This window comes from Netta rufina (genome assembly GCF_964035555.1).
Source record: "Netta rufina genome assembly, chromosome: 4".
Classification (NCBI taxonomy): domain Eukaryota; kingdom Metazoa; phylum Chordata; class Aves; order Anseriformes; family Anatidae; genus Netta; species Netta rufina.
This window is the reverse complement of record NC_140127.1, coordinates 25,534,876-25,558,609: the sequence shown is the minus strand read 5'-3', so window position 1 is coordinate 25,558,609 and position 23,734 is coordinate 25,534,876. Positions and strand designations below refer to the sequence as shown.

The 23,734-nt window shown below is 36.0% G+C and overlaps 1 protein-coding gene across 1 annotated transcript in view; it reads left to right on the top strand.

The window, feature by feature from the left end:
- The window catches only part of GALNTL6 (polypeptide N-acetylgalactosaminyltransferase like 6), a gene marked incomplete at both ends in the record, with an annotated part of 461,783 nt that overhangs the window by 215,309 nt on the left and 222,740 nt on the right, over nt 1–23,734 (top strand). The gene's annotated exons all lie outside the window — the stretch shown is intronic.

Sequence of the window (23,734 nt, the reverse complement as noted above, 5' to 3'; positions counted from 1 at the left end):
AAAGAGAATCGTGCTCATTGCTGACATTTAGGTAATACCTTTGCCTCAGCTAGGAGCTTATAGCAAAAGGTTTCTGACCTGTGATGGTGAAAAGCCCCTAGGTGAACAAGAGGGATATTAGTAGAGCATTCCTGAGGTGTAAGATTTCTGTAAAATTTTAATTTGATGTTTCAGGGGTTAGAAGGATTAATGGTGCACACATCTATCTTACACTTCTGTCTCTGCTGTTTTAGTTGCAATATTTCCTTTGATGAACTGCCTCTCTATCTGTAATGTAATTTAAGAGAAATCATAAAGCAAGTAGAGTTCTGTCTTCTCCGGGCGTGTAGAAACTAGACAATAGATGATGGAAGTTCTCAAAAACAAGAAGTATAAAGACAGACAATTCTTCTGCAGGCTAACAATTTCCTAGTAGTAAAACAACTTACCAGGAAATATGTTGTTTTTATGAAGCTTCTGACTACTAAAAAAACTTCTTATACTGAGAGACCAGCTATTGAGTCTATGCTCAATCTGGTGATACTGTAGTGGTGTTTTTTTTGTTGTTGTTGTTTTTTAATCAAAGGCCATACTGACTATATACTTTCAAATGTGATAGTGTTTTAGAAAGCTTATCTACTTCCCAGTTATAAGAAAAAGAACTAATGCCATTAAACAGAGAATACTGTCATTTTTATTCCTCTTTCCGGAAATGTCCCAGCTTATGTTTTGCTGCTTGCTTGAAGGTATTCTGGGAGTAAATATTTGTAATTCCTATAAAATTAGAGAAATCCCCTATGTCTTCCTTATTTTGAGTTACATAAACCTATCTAACTTCTCAGTGGAATAATTTTCATCTGGAAGAAGTAATTTATATAGTATGGAAATGCTTAACAGTGTCTGGTTTGGAAGTCTTAAAGAAACTTTGTAAGAACACTTGAATGGAGCTGGGCCAAGAACTGTTGTATCATGTGGAAGGTTTACTGATTTCTTTCTTCATTGTTATTAAAAACAAAGATTAGAAATTTGTTTTTGAATGGTTGCCAGGTTTGAATTTGAGCATATTTGGTAGCATATTTGTGTTTTGGGAATAGCTTTTTAACATGTGACAAATGCTAGCATCTCTACTTTCTGAAATCAATAACGCTGAACTTCAAGTCAGTTAAATCATTTCTGTGTATCTGTAGTGAGGTTTTTTCTTGTGTTTGTGATACCATAAACTGTATTTTAAATGAAGCTCTATCATGTTGGTTTTTTATCATGTGCTTTTTGTCTTTTGTAGACACAGGCTACACGTAGTACAGATAGGTTATTTAACGTTGGAAAAAAGTCTGTCTACACCTCCACCCTTCCCAGTTCATAACAGTCTTTTTAAAAAGTGTTTGAATAAATGCCTCTATCACCCCTTTCAAGTTTCTACTTACTCTCATCTACTCGAGTTCTAACAAGGACTGTCTCCTGGTAACAACATCTTAGATATTTGTAAAAGGGAAAAGTTTAGTTAGTTGAAGTAGAGAGAAACACTAGCCATTTAATCACTACTATTAAAATATCAGCTATTGAAACATACCATTCTCCAATACAGCCCCACTCTAGGGGTGTATGTAACACTATTATTAGTGTTATTAGTCCTTCACTTGTTTTTTCAGGGACTGACAAGAGCAGTGAAGCAGTGTGAAAGGCACTTAAGACAGATCAGGTCAAAAATGAAATGTGAGTTCACTTGTTTTCAAAACTGGTAGAAACATCGTAAGCAAAGTTTACTGCAGTCTTGAAACTGATTAAATCACTATCTGTTTTTGTAATTTCTTCATGAGGCTTCGTATGTCAGCTGACAAAAGGCTATTTCTCACTTCTGTGAAATCAGTTAAAACCATTTAAGCGACACGATGTATGCTATACTTCTTGAAGAGTATAAAAGTTTTCTACTAGGACCCAATTTGTTGACAGTTGAAAGTGAGACTGGACTGTTTCAGCACTACAGTTATTTTAAGGGTAGTAATTAATTGGCTGGTGTCTTTTTCTAGTGTGTTGTGCTAACCAAACTTTTCCCTCTTACAAAAGTCCAAGAAGTTCTTACCAAGAGACAGTCCTTGTTAGAACTAGAGTAGATGGGAAAAAATAGGAACTTGAAAGGGGTGTAAAACAGGGATAAAACATGGTGCTTTTTTTTTTTCATAACCAATGCAAATACAAATATGGAAATGCACATATAGAGCTTTTGATAACTGATGATGATGATGTTTTAGTGCATAGCCAGGTACCCACCAGCTTGTTGGTTTGTTGCAAAATTACTTGTGTGCCTTCGGTTTATTCATATTCATTTCTTTGTCTTTTGTGATCAAAATGAAAAACTCTAGGTAGTTCATTCATAATATTCACCATAGATTATGACATTTAGATGTTATAAAAGTGAAAGGACAGCTGCACCTTTTTAAATATCAATATAATGCAGACTAGAGACTTGATATTAAGAATGGGGAGGCAAGCAAATGTTATGAAACTTGAAGTACCATACATAGTCATGAAAAAAAATCAATATAAAAAACCCTATATGAATATCTGTGGCAGAAGGAAATGTAGATTTAAATATATGTACCCAAAGTTGCAAAGTATCTTTGTATAAGTTTTGGAGTTTATATACTTAAGTGCTTAAATAATGTGAGGCAAAAACTCGATAGAATTAGTGGAATTACTTCCAACTCTGTTTCAGCAAGTGTGGGGTTTTTGTGTGTTGATTTTTGATTTATGTTGTAAATGTGAGCAAATGATGGAATACTGGCAAGCCTAAAAGAAACTCGATTCATAGTTTACAGAAGCTCTTTCACGTGTCTAAGAAATACGTTGTCTGTTAAGTTCTGTAACAAGGAAGTATTACCTTCTACTTAGTCTGTCTTGGAAATCTCTTGTTAAGGGAACAGTTTTTGGGCTGACACCTAAGAATGTTTGGTTTTGCCCTGTCCAGCTGACTTGGCAGTCTGCTCTTCATTAGAGACTTCCACTGAATTATTATACCTCAGATGTAGGCTCAAGTACCATAGCTTTACCACAGAAGGTCAATATTGCATTATTAGTAATAATATTGCAGTATTAACAATGTATGTCTGCACTGTAAAGTATGCAGAATATTCTGACTGACTTGGGGTTGCAAATTATTCTAATACCTGATATGTGCAAGCAAAACATGTATCTGCATATATACTGCATGTAAATTGAAGGCCTATCAGTTGTGAATGTGTTGCCAAAAAATGGAAGTTGAACACCTCAGTGTTGGAGTGTACTGTGTGAGGTGTTTGCAGTGAGCTGTGTAGGAAGGATTCTTTTTCCGGGCTTTTTTGCCTCTCTAAAAGAGGTAGGCTTTGGAAGAGGACAGTGACTGCTGTGCAGGTTTGTGTTTTGTTTTGTTTTTGTGGGGGGGAGGCAGGCAGATTGCTCTGAAGTTGCTGTCTGTTGGTAGATATCTGGAAAGATGGCAAGAAGCAGAAGGTAGGTAAGAGTTTTGGAGCACAGGGCAAAATTTGGAAGTAAGCTAGTTGTCTTTGGTTCTGTTGCAGACAAGCTTGTATTTCCAAAAGAATGTTACAAACTAATATAGATTTCAAAACTGTAGGGTGAAGTAGATTTGCTTTGTTAATGAGTTCAACAGTCAGGTAGGTTGCTAATGCCTTTGCTGATAGCTTTGCACATCAGCTTTTATTCCTTTTGTCTTTTAATGGCTTTATTAGCATAGTCAGCCTTGTGAACTGTTAATAACACAGCTTGTGGTCATGCATGTAAAACTGACTTGCCAAGCATTTTTTTTTACTACTTTTTGTTTTTACTTGACCCCCTAGATCTCTGCTATAGTATCTATCTAGTGTAAGAAAAAATGCAGGGTGCCACAGCCAACAGTAAGTTTATTAGCAGTAACAATTACAAAATGGTTTTTAATTGGTTAAAAAAAAAAAATAAATCTGATTTTCCGAAGCGAGGAAAAAAGAATTTAAAACACAGTGGTCAGCAGCTTCTTTCAGGAAAGAAGCTATTTCTTGTCACTGGCAAAAAAAAAAAAAAAAAAAAAAAAAAAAAAAAGTGTTTTGGTGGAAAATGACACCAGAAAATTTTTGTTCATATTAATGAGCTGGTCCGTTCTCATTTTGTCACCTGCTGTGTTCTTATCTCTGTGTCCCCTTGCTTAACTCTATGCATCATTTTTCATTTCACACTCAGACTCCAATAACGTCCCTTATCATACAGCATGTGCTTTCTGCCAGTTCTCTGTTCTGTGAACAGCCCAGATTAATAATGTGCAGGTCAGTCTGTAAAACCAACCAGCTGTTGATTGACTAGGGCTTGATTTGATCAGTCAGTGAACTTCAATGCTGGAGATGCTGTTTGTTTTGTGTGAACAAGGAGAAAGATCTGCTCTACCCTAATTACCCAATTACCCTAATATCCTGCCAAAGCTTTTCTGGCCTTATGGACACTGTCTGGTCATTGTTGTTGTAACTGTACTGTAGCAAAATGTAGCATTATTACGTGTTGTACTGAAAGCAGAGCAGCTCTGAATATCAGCATATATTTCTTGAGTGGCAAGTTGTGCGATTTGTTGCATGAAAATTACATTCTCTGTATTTTACTTGCAGACAGCTAGTTTATGTTACATGTCACTTGTGATTCCAATTTATCAATGCTTGGCTTCGGATCGTGGGCAGATATAACTTTTCTGATCAAATGAAGAGGAAGGCTGTGTTGCTGAAATAGTCATTCAACAGAGGTTTCCTAGGATTCTCTGATATGGTGAAAGCTTGCCACTCCAAAACTTAAATTCATGTATAAATATATAATATTAAAAAATATAATATTAAAAAACAAGTCAACCTCTGCAAAGCAAAATACTTCTGTCTGTTCCTTTCCTTAAGTTTAGGAACCTGTTTTTCAAGATGGTATATAGTCGCTCAATGGCTGTTCAGCTAGAGCTCTTTTAAGTTGCACAATTAATTTATATTTAAGAAAAAATAAATCAGGTTTTCCACCTTTACGTATCAGAGACTATACCTTTGAACTTAGTTTTGTGTGTCTGCTCATCCCTAAACACCCTTCTCAAAAAAAAAAAAAAAAATTGTGTCCTGTGGGGAGTGGAGCACTAAACAGAACACTTCAAGCGTCATCGGTGCTGAAGGCATCCAAGGATCATATGGACACACAGCTCATTAGCACTTTCTGGAGGCACAGTAGGACAAGGGATGAGAAATTTTTTAATGGGAAAGTCTGGGATTGCCTCCAGGTGCTGTGTATGGTTGTAGTGGGAGCAGAAAGGTGGAAGAGGGAGCATCTGTGCTTTTACAGGTATTAGTATACCAAAACCATCAGGATTCCAGGTGAAGTTACTGGATTCAGAACAGACAAGTCCCCAACTGCTGCTAAGTGTAAGGGTAGTGAGCTGGGGAGAAATACTGGGCTTTTGAGATCAGACTGCTTTTGGAACTGATGCTAGCTTAACCATCTGTGTGGCATTGTGCTGCACAGCATAAATACCTATCGGAAGAGAGCCTGTTTGGCCTTCAGTATATGTGGTTCTGACTTTGTCTAGCTTGATATCAGTGTTAAATGACTCAATTTTAAGTACAGTGAACTCTAAATTCTCAAGTAGAAGAAGGTGTTATAAGGCAGGTATTTTCTTTCAAACTGTTGATCCTGTACTTGTGGATGTGCCTTGATGCTTGGAGAGGTATAAAGAGATTTGCTGGATTTTGTTGTCCTAGAAAATGAAATAGCTCAGCCTAACACTTCTGTTTACGTCTCATTCCTGTTGGAACTGCTTTAAGCGGTGTGGGAAACATAAAGGACATTTGCAATAATTTCAGAATATTATGTTTCTCTAACGCACAAAGTTTTGCACTGCAGGTTCTGCTACCTGTCCCGTGGTTGGAAGCTGTATGATAGGAAAGAAACTTCAGAAATCATCTGCTGTACAGTAGGATTGTAACAAGTGGTGTTGTCACCTTGACTAACTGAATACTAAACTGAAGTAACTCAGCTGAACAATTATGGCTAATTGTGTTTTAGGATTACAGATGAAAACAATTAGTGCTGTAGTATGTGTACATCAATATTTACAAACAGTGCACTTAAGTCAAGCTGACTTCAATTATATATAACAGTCCTCTGGAGAACACTAGTCACTTTGTACAGACTGGAGAGATTTGCTTCATTTTGGAACAGCTGAGAAAGAAAATAGAGCTAAGCAGTGAACATTGAATTTGCATTGCCTTTACTGTACTAAAACAGATGAGGAGTTTCTTTGGTATGTTGTGTGTCTTGTTTACAAAAAGGTTGAGAGAGAGACAATGTTATTCCTATACCAATATCAACATCCAAGTACACTGTTAGAAGTTTTCTTCAAGCAAACCACTTAAATAAATCAAGCAATAGGAAAGTAAATGCTAATAAGTCATTGGATAAGGCTTGATACTAGATGTAACTGAAGTACTTGAAATAGTTCATTCCTCAGGAAAAAAGATGGTTGTGTGTACTTCTGCGGAACCATAATGAGAAAAGCAAGTAAGCTTTTAAAACAGATTGCACACACCACCACCACCCCACTAATCTTCCAGATTGTTCTGGGTGAAAGCTTTGCTGCATCAAGAGGGAGGGATTCACTCAAATTAGTTTCCAATCAGCTGAAAGTGCTAGGCTGGATCCTGATATCTTTAAAGCGGCTGCAGGCTGGGGAACCTGGAAGCAACTTGCAGAATCTGTGCCTGCGATGTAAAACCAGCCTTCTGTGAAGGATGAAGCATTCAGACGCATCTTGCTACATAAGAGCACTCTGTGTTTATCATCTTGTCTTCCTGAAGTGTCTGTCCCTGTGGTACATCATGGACAGAGGGGAGATTGCTGAGAACAAGAGGCAGTGCTGCATGTTAGACCAACCCAATTCTTGCCTCTTAACCTGGGAAGGATTAATGAGCTGTTAGTAACGAGGCAGCTCAGTGACCCTATCAATTACACTGTGATTCTTGCAGCAGGCATGTCACCTAGAAAGAGGACTTGCAAGTGAATCTGTCATCCAAAAGTCATCCGAAACAGATGCTGACATCTTAGGTATTTGAAAGCTGTAAATTTGAGAGAGCTAACATTTGTAATTGGTATCTTGAAAGCTCTTGTCAAGTGTTCTCTCATTAACCGTAGTGATGGCAGGTGTTTGCAATACTTGATGCAAGTCACATAGATGTAGTGCGAGAAAGTAGGTATGAATCCAGGTACCTATTAGCTTTAAAGCTGAATAGTTATACCTACAGCAATTAGCCTTACCAGCTGGGAGACCTATTATACCAGTCAAATAATTATACAAAGGTAAAGATAGATGTTTTCCCCTCCATCAAGAATTTGCAGTGGCCACACGACTGATTATCGTAACATACAGGAACCCAGATCAATTTCAGCAACATCAACAGGGCTGTTGATATCACTGATAGTGTAAGCAAACCTTTAAAGTAGTGGAGTTCAATGGAGCAAAACTTTGAAGTGATGTTAATCTTAATTCTAGCGTATTACTGCTTCATGTGCCTTACATCACAAAAATTACAAGGGACTGACCCTCTAATAAAGTTAAATTCTTTTTATTCAAAGCTGATAAAAATCTCCTCAAAATAATAATTCAGCATATTTAAAATAAAGCAAAAGGACAAATAGGAAGTTGAACAAATGCAATTTCAAGATGTCTGTATTGACTAAACATAGGCTTTATATTTTTATACATGGGATATGGAGCTATAAAATGTCTTTCATTTGCTCTACAGTGCACTCACACAGATACTATTTGAATTTTATTAAAGGTGTATCTGCCACTTGGACTTGCTTCTAGTCAAAATAGTGGACTTCTACCATGAGTGTAACAAGTACAATTTAAAGGATATCTGAGCATGAGTTTGAATAAACTGATTTAGCTTTGTAATACCAGATTTTCTATGCTTCACTGTCCCTCAATTTTGATTATTTAATATTATGATTCCTGCTGTGTTTTTTTATTTCCAAATTGCAGATTACAGGCTTTTGCCTTCAGCTACTGAATGTACCTTGCAATAGCAGTTTTATTACTGAAAGCACTGTGACTTGACAGAATGGCTTTACCCATGGGAACAGAAATGGTTACCCTGAGGATGAGAGTTCAGCTCAGAAGAACAATGATCATCTTGAAAGTGTCTGCAGCCCATCTCAAAATGCTCTCCAATTGCTGTAGTGCAAGAATATTGTCATGTTGTGAGAACAGGAGGAGTGGGAAGAACTTGCAGTAATAGAGATTGTACACTTTACCTACGCTGAATCGATTGCGAATGTGGGTGCAGTGGGATCAATGTAGGACTGCCCTCACCTCTCATGCCCCAATGCTGCTTTCACTCAGTCGAGATGCACCTTGTTTATTAACATTGCATGACCGGACTTTTTGTATGATAGCATTTTTTATTTATTTTCCATGTAGTTCCTTCAGTTTAAATAAGCATTTGCAGTTACTTATGGAGGCTCTTTCTAGTAGCTCTCTTTTGGTGAACTTTTCTGGGTCTTTTCTTTCCCATTGTGAAATGTTTGCCGGATGTGCATCATGCTGGTGACTGTAAGCTGTGTTCATTTCAAGTACAAATATGTAAAGATATTTTTAGTATGCTAACAAGGTGGTACCAATGGGCAGCTTGTACTTTGCAAGGTTGTCCTCTGTGTGTCAACTTGTAAACATGCTTATGCCCTGCTTGTATTGAGTGTCGTTCACTAGGTATCTCCTAAGGATTCATAGAATCATTTTGGTTGGAAAAGACCCTTAAGATCATCAAACCCAACAAATCATCTAACACTACCAAGGCGAGGAAGAAGATTCAGAAATACATCAGTACATTCCTTCGATGATCTTGAAATATCAGAAGCATATTCGTGTAGTAGAATAAATGCATTCTAGTTTTGAGTTCATTTTTTCTCTTTTTCTTCTATACATCTCAGCTTTGATAATTTAATCCTATAGATATGTGGCTGAAATTGGATTATTTAAGAATTCTTTGTATGAAATAGATGTGATCTCATAACTAGTAAAGAAACTTCCTAAACACAAATAAACGTTGGTTTCTACATCAGCTCTTTTCTCAAACATTGTTTGTTTGCCTTCCAGTTGAAAAAGCATGATTGTATTGCAATGATACATTATACAATTTGACAAGAGCCTTGAACAATTAGCTTAGTTACCTGCTTCAGCATCACAGTTTATGAACTATGGAGAAGATGGATATTAGTAACCCAAAGAAGTGGAAAATGTATACTCCTTTCACATTTCTGTACAATCCTTCCTAAGTGTTAAGAAAATACACAGTTGTCACTATGAATAGGTGATCTTGAGAGTCACCCGGACATTTAGCAATGCTTTGCTGGTACTCCAAAGGTGTTACTTCCACTACTTCAGTGAGAAGTGTAATGGAAATGTTAATTAACTTTTACATCTTTAGGCAACAAATAACGAACCATTCAGTATGGAAGTCTTGAGTCAGATGGTGTGGGATAATAGTTGATATTCATTACTTTGGAGGTCTCATGTGCATCCATTTAAGTCATGGGGCATTCTCTGTTATTTGGTATCAGGAGTACAGAGCTGAGAACTTATGTAGTACTGCTTTCATAAACTAATCAAGTTTTTGCCCTAGTATACAGCTAGAAGGTACTTGTCAAAGGTTAGTGTTCTGGTATTTAGCAGTTTTCTTTAATTAGATTTTTTTTATATATATATCTGATTCTTAGAGTTTCCATGTTCTCTTTACTTTAAATAACTCATTATCTTCTCAGTGTATGCAGAAAGGGCTGGTAGCTTTCAGTTTTCAAAGTTAAACATGGTTTAGCAAGCTTTTGAATTAACATCCCAGTAGTCTTTCTGAAGACAGTAGTTTGTTACGTAGGACTCTCTTAATTGTGACATTTGAGTTCACCTATGTAGACCTTCAAAAATGTCTCTTCCCCTTCACTAAACACAGACTTTCAAGTAGGTTTATAATCACCAAGCACAATAATAATCATGAGTTATGTTTTATGCATTTTCAGGAAACCTCATACTTTAGTTTGCCTCCTTAAAACAAGGCACTAAACATTTACTACTTCTTTTCAGTTTGCATATCATGGGTGAGCCCGAATGCTGCTAATTTACTTGAAATATATTACTGATAGTATAAATGAGCAGTTATTTTCCTGTTTGTTCACTGGCATGAAACTTTACATATAGGTAAGAAATAAAAGTGGCTATTGCAAGCAAAAGTGATGACCAATGCACAAAATTGTGATAATCACTTGTCAGAGATTTCTAAACTGTGATTGTCTGTAGTAAAATTCTGTATTAGCCTCATCCTGTAAAAGCATTTAGGATCAGATACTGGGTGTGAAAAATAGCTTCTAATAACTTCTCTGGAGGGAGACTGGGAGAATGCTGATTTGTTTGCCAACTATATATTTCCTGAAATGAACACTGAAGTCTTTTGCAGAATGGTCCATGTGTGTAGGATTGCAGGTGAGCATTTAATTTTCAAATCTTAATGGTGACCTAGAGAAAAAAAAAAAAAATCTGTAATGACTTTAGCAAATGAGTGCCTTCAGAGCTTTGTATGTGAGGAACAAAGGTTTGTCCTGTCCTATTAATTTGGTAACCCTGACAAAATCAGAAATGTTTAAAGAGCTCTAATAGCTATTCTGACCTCGCTTCAGACATGGAGTAAAACAGATAATAATTTCAGCTTCCATTAAAGCTCTGGTATACATTAGTTCTGTCAAAACAAAACAAAATGAAGGACTGCCTACAAAATATTTTCTATCTGAGTATTAAAAGCACTGCAATTCATTTGTATTCATTTAATCTCAATGCTTTTCTGTTGAGATAACACGATACATAATTTGACAGCATTTGTTTCCAAAGATTCTTTCCTGGCTAACGGCAAGCAGTTCCCCCATCATCTGTATTTATTTAATTTATCTTGCATAATTGAAGGCCCTATTGCCAAAAACATCTATTTTGTTTAGTATTTTGTCTTTATGCAGATTTTTATTTTGTGCAGTCAAAAATCAAAAGCATACTTATGCGTACTTGTTCATTGCTCTGTGCATCTTGGATGTCTCACAGGAGGCATTAATGATGTATGGAATTGTCTGGTTACAAATCTTCTTGTGTAAAAATACAATTATAATTTTGATTAGCTCAAAAAGGAATATTTTGTTCTTCTCAAAAATCACTATCCAGACAATTCAGCCAACTTTGGGGGCTTTTCTGAATGTGCTCTGTTTTTCCAAATTAAGCTCATGCATTTTTTTCAGGCAGATGGGCAATTTTATCAAGTTTATAAATGGTTGAACACTTTAATGGATCTGTCATGCACAGTTTGTTTTTTGAATGCTGCTGATTTGTGCGCAAAACATTGCTAACCTGTATCTAGCAATTAAAAAGGATTTATTTTAATAGGGCTGGGTCAGATCAGGCTTTCCAAGTTAGAAGTTCCACACCTGGTGGAAGATTTTGGTGAAAAAGGCAGTACCAGGAGCAAGATGACTAGTATGTGTCAGGAGCTTTGGGGCATTGCCCTCTGCCTTTTGAAGTTGTAACCAGAAAGTGTTTTTCACCTGTGACTTTTTTTTTTTTTTTTGCATTTTATCAAGTTGTCTGCTTATGCTTTCTGAGATTTCATGCTTCAGCTTTTTCAGTTTTGTGGGGCTGCTGCATAACTGCTGAGACACAACCAGTGCACTTAGGCAAACAAATCTCTTGTGCTTTTTTCTTTTTTGTCAGTGACAGCAACCTCTGTTCACCTGTTATCAGAACCCCCATTTCTGTCCTCCCCACACAAAAACTCAATAAACAAGCATCAAGACAAATGATTAAAGCTCGTAGCTAATAGTGAAGATAAACTGTATGTGTATCTTAAAAAATAAAGCGTGAAAATATTCATGAAAAAGCTAATGTATAATGTAAAGCATGTTTGAAGCATATCCAGTCTGTTGCTAATATTTATGTAAGATTGGCTTGAAAGGTGACCGTGAAGCACAAGAACACTCCTGCAGTGTCTCACCAAAGCAGAGCGTCCTACACAATATGGAAAATCCCAACCATTTAGAATGGGTAGCCATTAGGGAATATGTTTCAGTATGATGGAGAGAACCCTTCTAATTACATGTGTTTGCAATATGTTTTATGGGTGTATGGCACTAAGAGATGCAGAATTGCTTTCAGTCTCTGCTGGTTTGGAAAAATGATTATTGCTGTTATATTTTTACACCTATGAAGTTAATCTCTCTTACTGCTAGGTCAGGATACCTTTCAGAATATTTTTTTTAGCTCTGGGAAAAGGAAGAAAAGAAAAAGAGGGAACGTGTAATACGAATTTGCAAGCAAAATGTTGACCCTAATAGGGATCTAATAACCTTTAATATAGATAGCATTCTCTTAACTTCCCCAAGACGTTTCTAGCCGGTGACTGAAATGTTTTATGGACTGATGTTCGTTTTGTTGATAGTTAAGTTGGTTTGATGTTTTTCTGTTTCTACTGTGCTACCACTTGTGCCCAGAAAAGAGACTATGTAAATGTATCCCAACCGGCTCCAAGTAACTTCTGACAGCAAACTACAAACGGCCTGTGCAAGTATCTGAAAATAACTAGGATGGAATATGCTGTACTCACAGACCTGCTCTGCTAGTAGTGCTGACAAGAGGGATTGGACACAGCAGTCTCCAGTTTCTGAAGGCTGAAAAGCATCTGAGCTTTGCTTGTAATTGCTTGAAGGGCAACAGAGCTAATTTAGAAAATAGACCTGACAATTCCTTTTAAGAGTGCTGCTTGTGCACAGCTATAAAAATAGCAAACTGTAGCTTTAGCAGAATAGATGTGAGTTTGCTGTTTTACTCTTTCTGCCTCATTTAATCACAGAAGAGACCCAAAATAGTTGTCTTAAATGTTTGCAGGTGTGGAACTTTTTAAAAGAGCATTTTCCCATGCCACATGGATATATCTGATGTATTTTGGCTATGCTGGCTAACGTGGTTGCCTGCTCAGTCCGGCACTTTATTTTTGAGACGCGTAGGGTTTGGTTGCTGATATTCTTCCTTTTTCCTGAAGCATTTCTAAGCATTCTGATCAGCTAAGCAATTATCACTGCGTATAGGGAAAGCAAACTGTGCAATGGATGGGTGAGACGTGGGAAACTTTCTTGGGTAGTGTATGTAACCTTAAAGGCCAAAATACCTTTAGAGTTTATTTCTGACAATATAAAAAATTATCACTAAATATTCAAATATAACTTTGTGGGTTCAAGCCAAATTATATGTATATTTTAATCTGTAACTTTTAGAAAGATTATTATACAGGAAAAATAGTAATATTATATTTATGGAAATTACGTTCTTTATTTCAATTATTCTTTCACTGATTTGTCCATGTTTGAGATGTTTAGTAGATATCTTTTCTGAAAGAATAAGTTCTAAAATTACAGAAATGATTGTACCTCTTCTGTATTGTATCAGTTCTCTTCTTTAAATCAGTTGTGAAAATGCATTAAGTCTTTGAGCAACAAACTTGTTTCTACCCGGCTTCATAAGAAACATTGCTAAAAAGAGCTGAAACGAACATTTATCGTGTTTTCTTTCATACTTAAATAGAACTAAGCTGCTTCAGGAGCTGAGATCAGTTTCTCTTAACAGGAGTTAGCAGCTACTTCGTGGGTTCTTATGGAAGTGATGGTTGGCTAGCACACAACACTGGCCCTTCGAGGAATCTAATGCCTTCGTGAAAATTGCAAATGTTTAAGCATGTGGAGGGAAAAGAATTGATGTGATTAATAATAATGACCTGCAAATTGTATTTTTCTCTTTTTCATGTAAGATTGAGAAAGTGCAGGGGCTAATTAAAATACTTAGATTAAACCACGGCAAATCAAAGAGATGCAAAACAGCTCATTGCCGGATCTCTGGTGAAGCAGCTTTGGGATGATAGAAAACACTATTCTTTGCTGATTTTCTGCATGGCTTAAGGGACTAGTAGTTGTCAAGGAGAATTGAAGCAAAGTGATTGATGTGTTAAGGTAAAAAGTCGGTGATGTAATCTTCGTCCCAGAAGGCATGTTGTTCCTTGCTATATCGCCTGTTTTACAAGGAAGGGCTTAGGGTAGATTGATTATGTATGAGGAAGGGTAAGCTAGAAGAATTAACTAAGAGAATATAGTATTCATCTAGACAGCTTCCTTTTAAAATTGAACCAAAAGTCTATGCAAGTGATGATAATGAAAAGCAAACAACCCTCGAGTGAAACATAAGTGAGAAATTTATTATGTGTAAACATCAAGAAAAAGCAGTCTTTATATTAATTTCAATAGGAACGTGTGTTTTCACCTGCGCGTGGATGTGTGCTGATGCTTTTCACTTATGTGTCGGGCTCCTCTGCAGGGTACACTATTGGATTTAATGGTGCCTACAGAGTTGTTTCAAAAAACATTAAGGTAGTATTGTTGCTTTTGTGTTGTGCATCTTTCTAATGAAAATTATTTTAATTCTAACTTTGTAATTCATATTCCCAAATCTGTTTTATAAAATCTTTTTTTTAAAGAATCATGTTGATTCTTATATGATTTCTTTTTGCTTACACCATTGAGGCTTCTGTTATCTAAAGCTGTCTAATTTCATGCTGCAAGCTGGAGAGTATTTTAGGTAAATTTTAATTCATCTCTAAGCACCTTGACTTCTGCTGGTTTCGGAAAGGTAAGAAGAATTTGAGTATGACTTGTAGCCTTCTGTGTTGAACAAAACTTGAAGTACAAGATATAATTAAATATAATTAACTTTTCTGGAACTGCTATACAGAATGTCTTTCAGATGTATCAAGCTATCTATTTTTAGTCAAGCAATATGGTATAAAACATTGTTTTTCACTGGAGCATGTCTTAAGGAGAGGAGTGGTGTGGGTTTTTTTTGTTTTTGTTTTTGAATTTAAACCTTAATCCTGCCTTTAGCTTTGTAAGTTCTCGTTATGATCTGTCCTGTATTTGTTCTCTTTATATTGGACACTTGCAAGCATATTTAACTCTGAAATCTTTATTCCCTGCCTAGTATTTTGATACTGTACAGTAAATTTGGTTTTACCATGGCATAATTTTATTATTTTTTTTCTGTCGTTGTTTTTGTAGCCCTTTTTCAGCAGGGAAGCCAACATCATCTTATCTAACTGAGCAGGGTGAACTTAGCTCCTTAAAATTCCTGCTGCTTTTTCTAATGGTGTCATCCCAGGGAACGCATGTTATTCGCTACTTTGCTCTAGCCAGCTGCAGTACTATCCCAGCAGATAAGACTATGCATTTGAGAAACATCATGCTGAACAGATATCTCTGTTGTTGGTACCCAGTGGTGTTCCCCAGGCACAGAACATCTCATGTTAACATCTTGTTGTTAACGTAATATGAGCAAGGAGAAGGAGATTTGCTGTGGGAACATTCTCAGGTGGGCCTCGAGGTTTCCATACTTCTGTGCTTGTTCTGTGTTTCAAACTTCAGTGCTGTTCCCCAGCACCCTGGTCAGATCTCTTGCCTTGACAGAGCCGATTATAGCACAGCAATTGCAAATAACCGGTTGTGGTGCCTCGAAGCACATGCTAATGACTCCTAGTGTTTGAACAGTAAGACAAATGGTTGTTGGCTGTGGGATGCAATGAAAGCGAGATGTGTGGTAAGTGCACTGTACTCTAGTGGCACTATACAAATAACAAATAAGGAATGATTATATTTTTTTGCACGACTTATTGGAAAAGGTTACTTTCTTTCCTTTATGCATATGGCTATTTTTTCCTCCTGTCAAATACCCACTGTCTCAGGAATATGGACATTACTTGAATAGCCATTTATTTTTCCATTCATTTTTTTAAGGGCAGCTGTGCAGTTTTAGCTTCTGTTTTAATCTCAGCTCTGTGTAGAGTTTGCAAATTGTAAGAAAAATGTTTTGAATGGGCATGCCCCTTGTTTATCCCTGCAGGAAATAATTTCAGGCATGCGTTTTTCTGAACGTTACGTTCAGACTTTAGACATCCGGGGTTGATATTTTCACTAAAGTTTATAACACCTTAAGTATAGCTGTATTGCTGTTACAGCAACTTACGTAAATATTGGGGGAAAAAAAAAATAATTTTGTACTAATAAAACGGCCCATCCTGAAATGATACAATCTTCTGAAAAGGTTTTCCTTCATAGTTTCATGTAGGTTTAAACATGGGCTATTCATGTTAGGCTAGACAACCTCACACTGAAGTGGAAGGTCAGCAACTATGTAGGGCAAGTTGCTTCCATAATTTGGCTGACCTTTCTTGGCATTATATTTATGGTGTGCAATTTCACATTATATCTAGCCTCAGCATATGAAGTCAGGTTTGAGAAGAATTTGATAAATCATTATAATAGTACAATATAATATACATGTATGCATTTTAAAAAGGTGGGGGGTTACAATGAAGAAGTTACTTTGGTCATAGAGTTGTAATTGAGCACTACAAATGTTTTTAATCAAAGCAGTTATTCAACTATCAGTTTACTTTATCCGTTAAGTAAACATTAATGAATAGTTTCACTTCAGGATATCAGTTAATACACCAATCAGGCAGCATAGCACAGCTGGGCTATAGAGTAAGTAAATCCATGAGACCTTTCACTTGGAGAACTTGATCCTTAAAAAGAATCGTCTGTCTCAGTGTTTCATCACTTGCTATGGGATCTCTATAACTCTGCTTGCGTTTTTCTAAGTTGTGCGTTGCAGGCAGAATATAAAAGTGGAGTGTAGGAGATGGGTAGGAGTTACCTGTGATGGAAGTAGAGCATTGACTCCAAATGCTGCCCTTTTCCCTAACACCTCAACCAGAGCTTCTCCACAGTTTCTGACAACTTCCCTCATTGCCTGGTTTTCTGAGAGACAGCTTGGTCTGGGACTGTCTGGTGCTTTGATGGACTCTAGCATTTTTTTTTAGTAACAGGCACAAATTGCTCCCAGGATAACAATAAATTATTTGGGTGTTTTCCATGTTCCTAATTGCTGCTTTTACAGCCTTTCTTCTGAGTTGTCAGATGTGATTTAAGCTGACTGTAGGTCATGACTAAAACAAGAAAAGACAATGAAAAACTACAGGACAAAAGATATATAACATTCTTAACATTAATATTTTCAGAATGCTATAGTTACTTTAGACATCTAAATTTTTAAAGCACATGCTTTCATAACAATTTTATTTAGCATATGAAGTTGTTTAAAGTATAAATGTATTGTTGTTTTAAACACTGGTTAAGAAACTATACATACATTTCTTACCCATCAGGCGTTTACCAGTTTTGTCGTCTGCAGATCAAGTATAATATCAGCATTAAATGTGGTCACACGTCTGGAGGATGCTGCTAGACAGATCATCAGTGAACAATCCATTTGCCTTGTGAGGTGAATGTTGATTTTACCTGTTCAGACACTGGAGTCTTTTGTGTTAACTTTCAAGAAAGGCAGTAAAAATAGGTTATATGCTCTGTGCAATGTCTGAAGTACTGTACTGTTATACAAGTATTTCTTCAGTTTGTTTACATGTTTATATATAAATATGATATTACAGTGTTATGTGTAAAAATGAAACGTCAGGAGCTTTAAATCTGACCAAGTTACAGGAACAGAAAGTAGACTTTGGAATAAAACACAGGTTTTATTTCTTCCTTCCTCCTGTCTGTTCCTTAACACTTCTTTTGCAAAAATGTTAGAGTTTAATGCTTTAGTCTTCAAAATTGTATACATTTGCATAGGTGTTGTGACAGCTACACAAGAGAATGTAGAAGAGATTAAACCAGGTAATCTTCCCAGGATTCCGAATTCAGCAAGTATACAGGCGTAGTTGTCTTGGCTGCCTTCTGACTTAGCTGAGTCTTACTGCTCTTATCTTCCAGAAGTGATTGTTATTTTAGGCACTAACTCAAATTAGGTTTTAATGTTTCTTAAGTAAGTACCCACTTTCTAAAACTTAAAGCATGTCTATATTCATTTTATCTAGAGAATAAAATGCCTACAAATTACTGACTGCCCATTAATAACAGTGGCATGTTGTTTTTTTCAACAGTGGCAGAAATTTACAACACAAGGGAAATTTTTTTTTTTTGATGCTGTGAAACTATGTTTTTAATAGTTGTCCAAAAGTTTTGATGCACACAGATTTCTTGCAAGTAAATAGGTGCAAATACACTAAGGTAAAATTAAAAAAAATAAAATCAAAGGACCCTCTAGGGCTGAGTTTCTTAGTTTCTTCTCTTGTCCTTTTATCGTGTTGTATGAAACTGCATCTGGCTGCGGACTCTCTGAAGCAAGCAATATTTTCAGTGTGCGTGTCCGTGTGTGTACACAGAGGCAAACAGAACACAATTCTGATCTCAGCTGGTACCTGTAGGAATTACTAAAAAGCACATAAAAATATAAAGAAATGGGTTGCCTCAGAAGATTAACTCTTAAGCCATCTTTACTATTTGCTGTTAATATTTTAAAAAGTCTGAATGAAGCTTGCCATTACATGAAGCAGTTATGCTTTTCTGTTCATGAATTATTATTTATTTATTTATTTTCATTTTTATGTGACAAGTGCCTATACTTTTCCATGGAACTAGCTTGCAAAATTTTCTAACACTACGTTTTGCAAGTTTTGGTATTTCAAGTACTAAATGACCATTTGAAGCAGTTAATGCTTCCTCTTTCATGCTTATGTGCATGTAACTTAACTGGTAACCCCATGCTACTAGTTCTGCTCTTAATTTTCTTCTAGAGTGTGAAAGTCAGTGTGTAGAAGTAGCCTCCATACATCTTAAAGCACTTTTATTGGAAAAAAATGATGGTTATCTACCATTAAAGCAATACTGGATGTCTGGGAATATATTATATAGAATATATAAATATATGTGTATATTTATATATATAAATTCTTATATTCCAATGGAAATATATATTATTATATTCCTAGAAAAAATTCTGTGATTCTGTAATTTAGAGGTCCTGTACAGGGTCGGAGGACTGTTCATAGCCTTTCACCTTGAGGCTGATAGCACATACTTAAAAAGTAGAGGAAGAGGTTTAAAAAAAAAATGAGGCTTACATGAAATACCTTTTCAGCAATCTGTGGATTAGGATCTTTGAGGCAGAATTATTAGATTTTGATGGCTTTTCCTTCAATGAATTTGTGTAATCCTTAAAAAAAAAACGTTTTCTGACACTGACTTCTGTGTTTACGTGCATACAGTGTAGAGGTATCTGTTTAGTTCACTTTAATTTACTTTGATACTTGTCAGTTCTTGTATTAAGAATCAGTAAAGAAAGTCAGATCTTTCTACCTTTCCTCCATCATTCATGATTTCATACAGATAGTTGTTACTGCTTTTCAGCAACTTCTTTTCTAGACTGAAGACTAGCTACCATTTTTAATATTCTTTGTGCTGAAATATTTTTCTAAACTCTTGCTCTTTCACTGTGACATACCTCTCCTATATCACTCAAGGTGGCAGGGAGAGCAGGCTGTAGGTAGTATTAAAGATCCATGCAGACAATAAGTTTGAGTGGCATAAAGAGATTTTATATTTTCTTTATATTCTATTTCTTATTTATATTGCTAGTGAACATTGAGCTGCCATTTCCAATAAGATATAGATTTATATCTAGTATCATTTTTTTTAGTAGTTGTCAGCTCAAAGACAATCATGTATGTTTGAAGTTAGCCTTTTCTTTCCATGTGATTACTTTGTGTTGAAATTCATCTGCTATCCAGATATTGATGGAAACATTTACAGTGTTTTTATTATCTTAAAAAGCATATATTTTGGGGGTGAGGAGAGGCGAAGTAATTTCACTATTAACTTTTCTCTGACTTAAATATGAGTATGTTGAAAAGCAGTCCTTAAATAGGTCTTAGTGGAATTCCAGGGTTGGTTTCCCTTTGATGTGCAGAGTAGCAATTTGCCTGTCAGTAATCTTCTGATCAGGTGCTAATCCTTTCATGAAAGGAATTTTCCCTCCCTATCTTGCCTTCTCTTTTTGTGTTTATTAAACATGTTTAACATGGATAACATGATAATCTATCTGTGCAAGAATTCTTTAGTTTCATACACTTTCTATCAGTTTTCCTGATACTGGTGTCAGATTTACGGAGTTGTAGTTTCCCAGGTCCTGCAAACACTCTTCTTAAATGTTGAGGCTATATTTGTTACCTACAGTTTCTTTCATTTCAAAATGTTAAGTGATAGTTTATGTGCTGAATTTGCAACTCAGATGTTTCATTCTAGGGTTCCCTAACATTCCAAGTGGAAGAGACTCTGGTTCTGACATCCTGTAACCGATCACATTATAAACTTGTTTTACAGCTGCTTCTCCTAGGAAGTAGATCATTTTGAGAGGTCTTCTACCTTATCTATGATAAGGAGAAGTTCCTGTATGAAAATTGCCACAAACTCTTCTACGGTGGATGTAAACACCACAAAACTTGCATAGATTTCTTCTGGTGCCCCATCTTTCTGATTAGTTTTATATGATAAGTTTGGTAAGCTTCCCTCCTGTGAAAATAACTTATTATTAGGTATGTATCTGTTTGCAAGATATTCTTTAACGCTTTTTATTTGTCCTGCCTTCTTGAGATGTTTTTATGCTCATTTTCCCAGCCATGTGAATTTTAATTAATTTGACTTGTACTATAAACTTAATTTTAACAGGCTTTGATGCCATGCTGTTTTACTAGGTGAACTTTCTCTCTCACTCTTTTCTAATTTGTTGTGCATTTGCTGCTCCAAAACTGAAGTGTAGTTTGTTTTAAACAAAGCAAAGACTGCCCAAATGAAAAATCTCTCCGTTCTTTTGGGTGAGGTTGTGTGTTTTTTTTTTTTATTGCCCTTTCCAACACTACTTTTAATATTCTTGTACTTGTTTCTTATTTTGATGTATTTCTCCTTTGATTCTTATTTTTTTTCTTCTGCAAAGATGTAGAATGTGGGTAACTTAAAATCTGTGTACGTGTTGCATTAAATTATTCAAAACATATTGCTCAGAGTCAGGTAGGAAGCTTTCTCTTAATATCGTTTTCTTTACTATGTGCTAACAACACTTATTCATAATGTCAGATTTCAAATTTTGAAATTTCATTTGTACTGCTAAACTTTTGACTATTTCCTCACTTTAACTTTTAGCTGGTTTCTGTCACTAGGGGTTATCATCTCTGAGACTTAAGTTTATAGAGAGTTTGTGGCACACAAATCTTGCCTCTTTTTTTAATCTCAAAAGATGTGACTTATGTAGCTGATCTTGCAAATCCAGAAATATTCAGTACTTTAATTATGCTTACTTTATTTAAGTGCTGAAGGCTGCAACAGGCCTGCAATTGCAAGAATGCTAACAGCACATAATACAGCCAATTGCAAACAGCAGTCTAATTTGTTGATTTCAAGTGAGGTGTAATTATATTGCTTCATTTGCTGAGCAAATCATATGAGAGCTTCTCTAAATCAGCCTGATTGTGTAATGAAGAGCTAATTACAAACAGCAGTGTTCTTGCAGTAAATTTATGGTAACTGCTAATGCCAGGTTGGCACCAGTGTGACAATGGCTCATTAGTACATTTACAAAAGCAAGAATGGAATTCTGCCCAAAGCCCAGCAACTATTCTGGATTTCTGGAGACCAGAGTGATTACCTTTCTCGCCTCCATTGTAATTGTTTTTAAAAAAAAAAAAAAAAAAAAAAGTCTTTAGTCACTTCTTGGAAAAAAAAAAAAAATAAATAGTGCTTCTAGAAAAGCCTGCTTTAAGACTGAATGACTTAGAAAGCATTCTTCCCACCCTTCAAGGCAGGTAGCCTTTGAAAATGTTTGACCAGAAGCCTTGGCCATTAGTGATAACTGGAGGTCTGTTATTTCCTTTTGTACCCTTTTCTGCACCTAGTGAGAAGGTACCTTTTTTCCGCTGAACCTTCATAGCGTGAGGTCAAAGGTGTTCTTGGCAATCCCATGGCCAGCAGAGAATTTCAGGTTGGCATCATGTTTATGTCAGCCCTGTGCAAACTAAAAGATTTTAAACTTCTATGATCTGGTATTATTTTTCCCTGTTTAAGTTGGAATTGATGGTGACCTGATATGGCTTCCATTATTTAATTCTAAATTATGCATACTGTCAGATCAACCAACTGAAGCGGAGAGATGAACTGGTCACTGTACAAATTCACAGCATAAGATATGTTCTCCAGTTTTTCTGAAGTTTCCATTAATCTCTTGATTTTTATTAATTTCTTTGAGTTCCATGAAGCATACTTTCTTATAGGTACTTTCAAGCAATCTGAATAATTTATATCTGAATAGATGTGTGTAATTGCCTGTTCGATTTTAAGCCTGACACCCACAGTAGATTGAATGCTATTTTACACAAAGGCTTCTAATCTATTAAATGGTGCACTGGGACTGATTTCCTATGAAATTGCTTGATACACTTTCTGTCTTGGCACAATAGCACAGAATAAATTTCTTCCTGTATATCTCCATCCTGCTTTTTTTCTCCTGCAAAAGCTGGAGAAAATAATGAAGCTGTGGCCTCCTATTATTTACCCTCTAATCCTGCTTAGTGACAGGTGACCCTTGATGAATGGACTGATTTGGACAAGTACCCCAAACACAGCAATGCATGTTGTTTAGATCAACAGCAATGGACTTGAACTTATATCAAGCAGACTTCTTTGAAAAAATGCTTGATACTTATCTCCAACAAAGTGGTGAGTTTTTCCCTTAAAAGCTCCAAAGTGGCTGTTTGCTTTGACATATTTGAGTTTTGGTTTGTTTTGGAACTTTTTTTTTGGTAGCGTGAAGACAGTCCAGGCCAAATTTCTAGATTAGCGCCTTGTGGCCAGTAATGAGTTCTTGGAGAAACAGTATAGAAAAGTTAGTAGGAAGGATATGGTAGTCACTGATACAGAGTTAATGACTGTATCTGGTCGGTCATTTTAAATAGGTACCAACAGAAGGCACATATATGCAATGTTACTTTGAAAATCCACAGAGAAAATGCAAATTTGATCTAATTATGCATTTGTTAAGCACAGGAAACATTATTTTTGAAAAATCGCTATTTACAAAGTGTTTGGCCTCAATCTTGTGAAGCATATATTCTCAACAAGAGATTAGAGATGCTCTCAACTTTAGCACCATATTCTAGTGTAAAATCTGTTTTGCTAAACAGATCTTCTGCTCCAAAACTAATGTAATAGTAACTGCTAGTAAGCCTATCATAGGCTTACTATATAGCTATACCTTACAATATGGTTATGTTTTTCTTTCATTAGACAGTCAAAATATTGCAGCGGAGAATGTCATAGTTGTTTTTACATTTCATTAACTGTTTCTTTGTTCTGTGGGGCATATGGTAAGGGGAGGTTATAAAAGCACAGCAAGATTTCCTGGAGTAATGCTATCAGTTTTGAGATTAGACATCAGATAGAAAGGAAAGTACTACAATGGTATATCACGTCAATGTAAACGTTAGGCATCCTACTCTAGAGAAAATCTGTAGACAGCGACGTTTGTTTCTACTCTCCCTTTTCACTTAATAGAGCAATGGAGTGCTAAATGGTTGTTTTATTCTCTTCCTTCTTTATAGGTCTTATTCCTGTTAATCTGCAGTGATAGAGTTCAGTAATTCTGGGTAACTCTGAAAGAATTTTAACCAAATCCTATCATATTTGGAGAAGTTCATACTTTGGA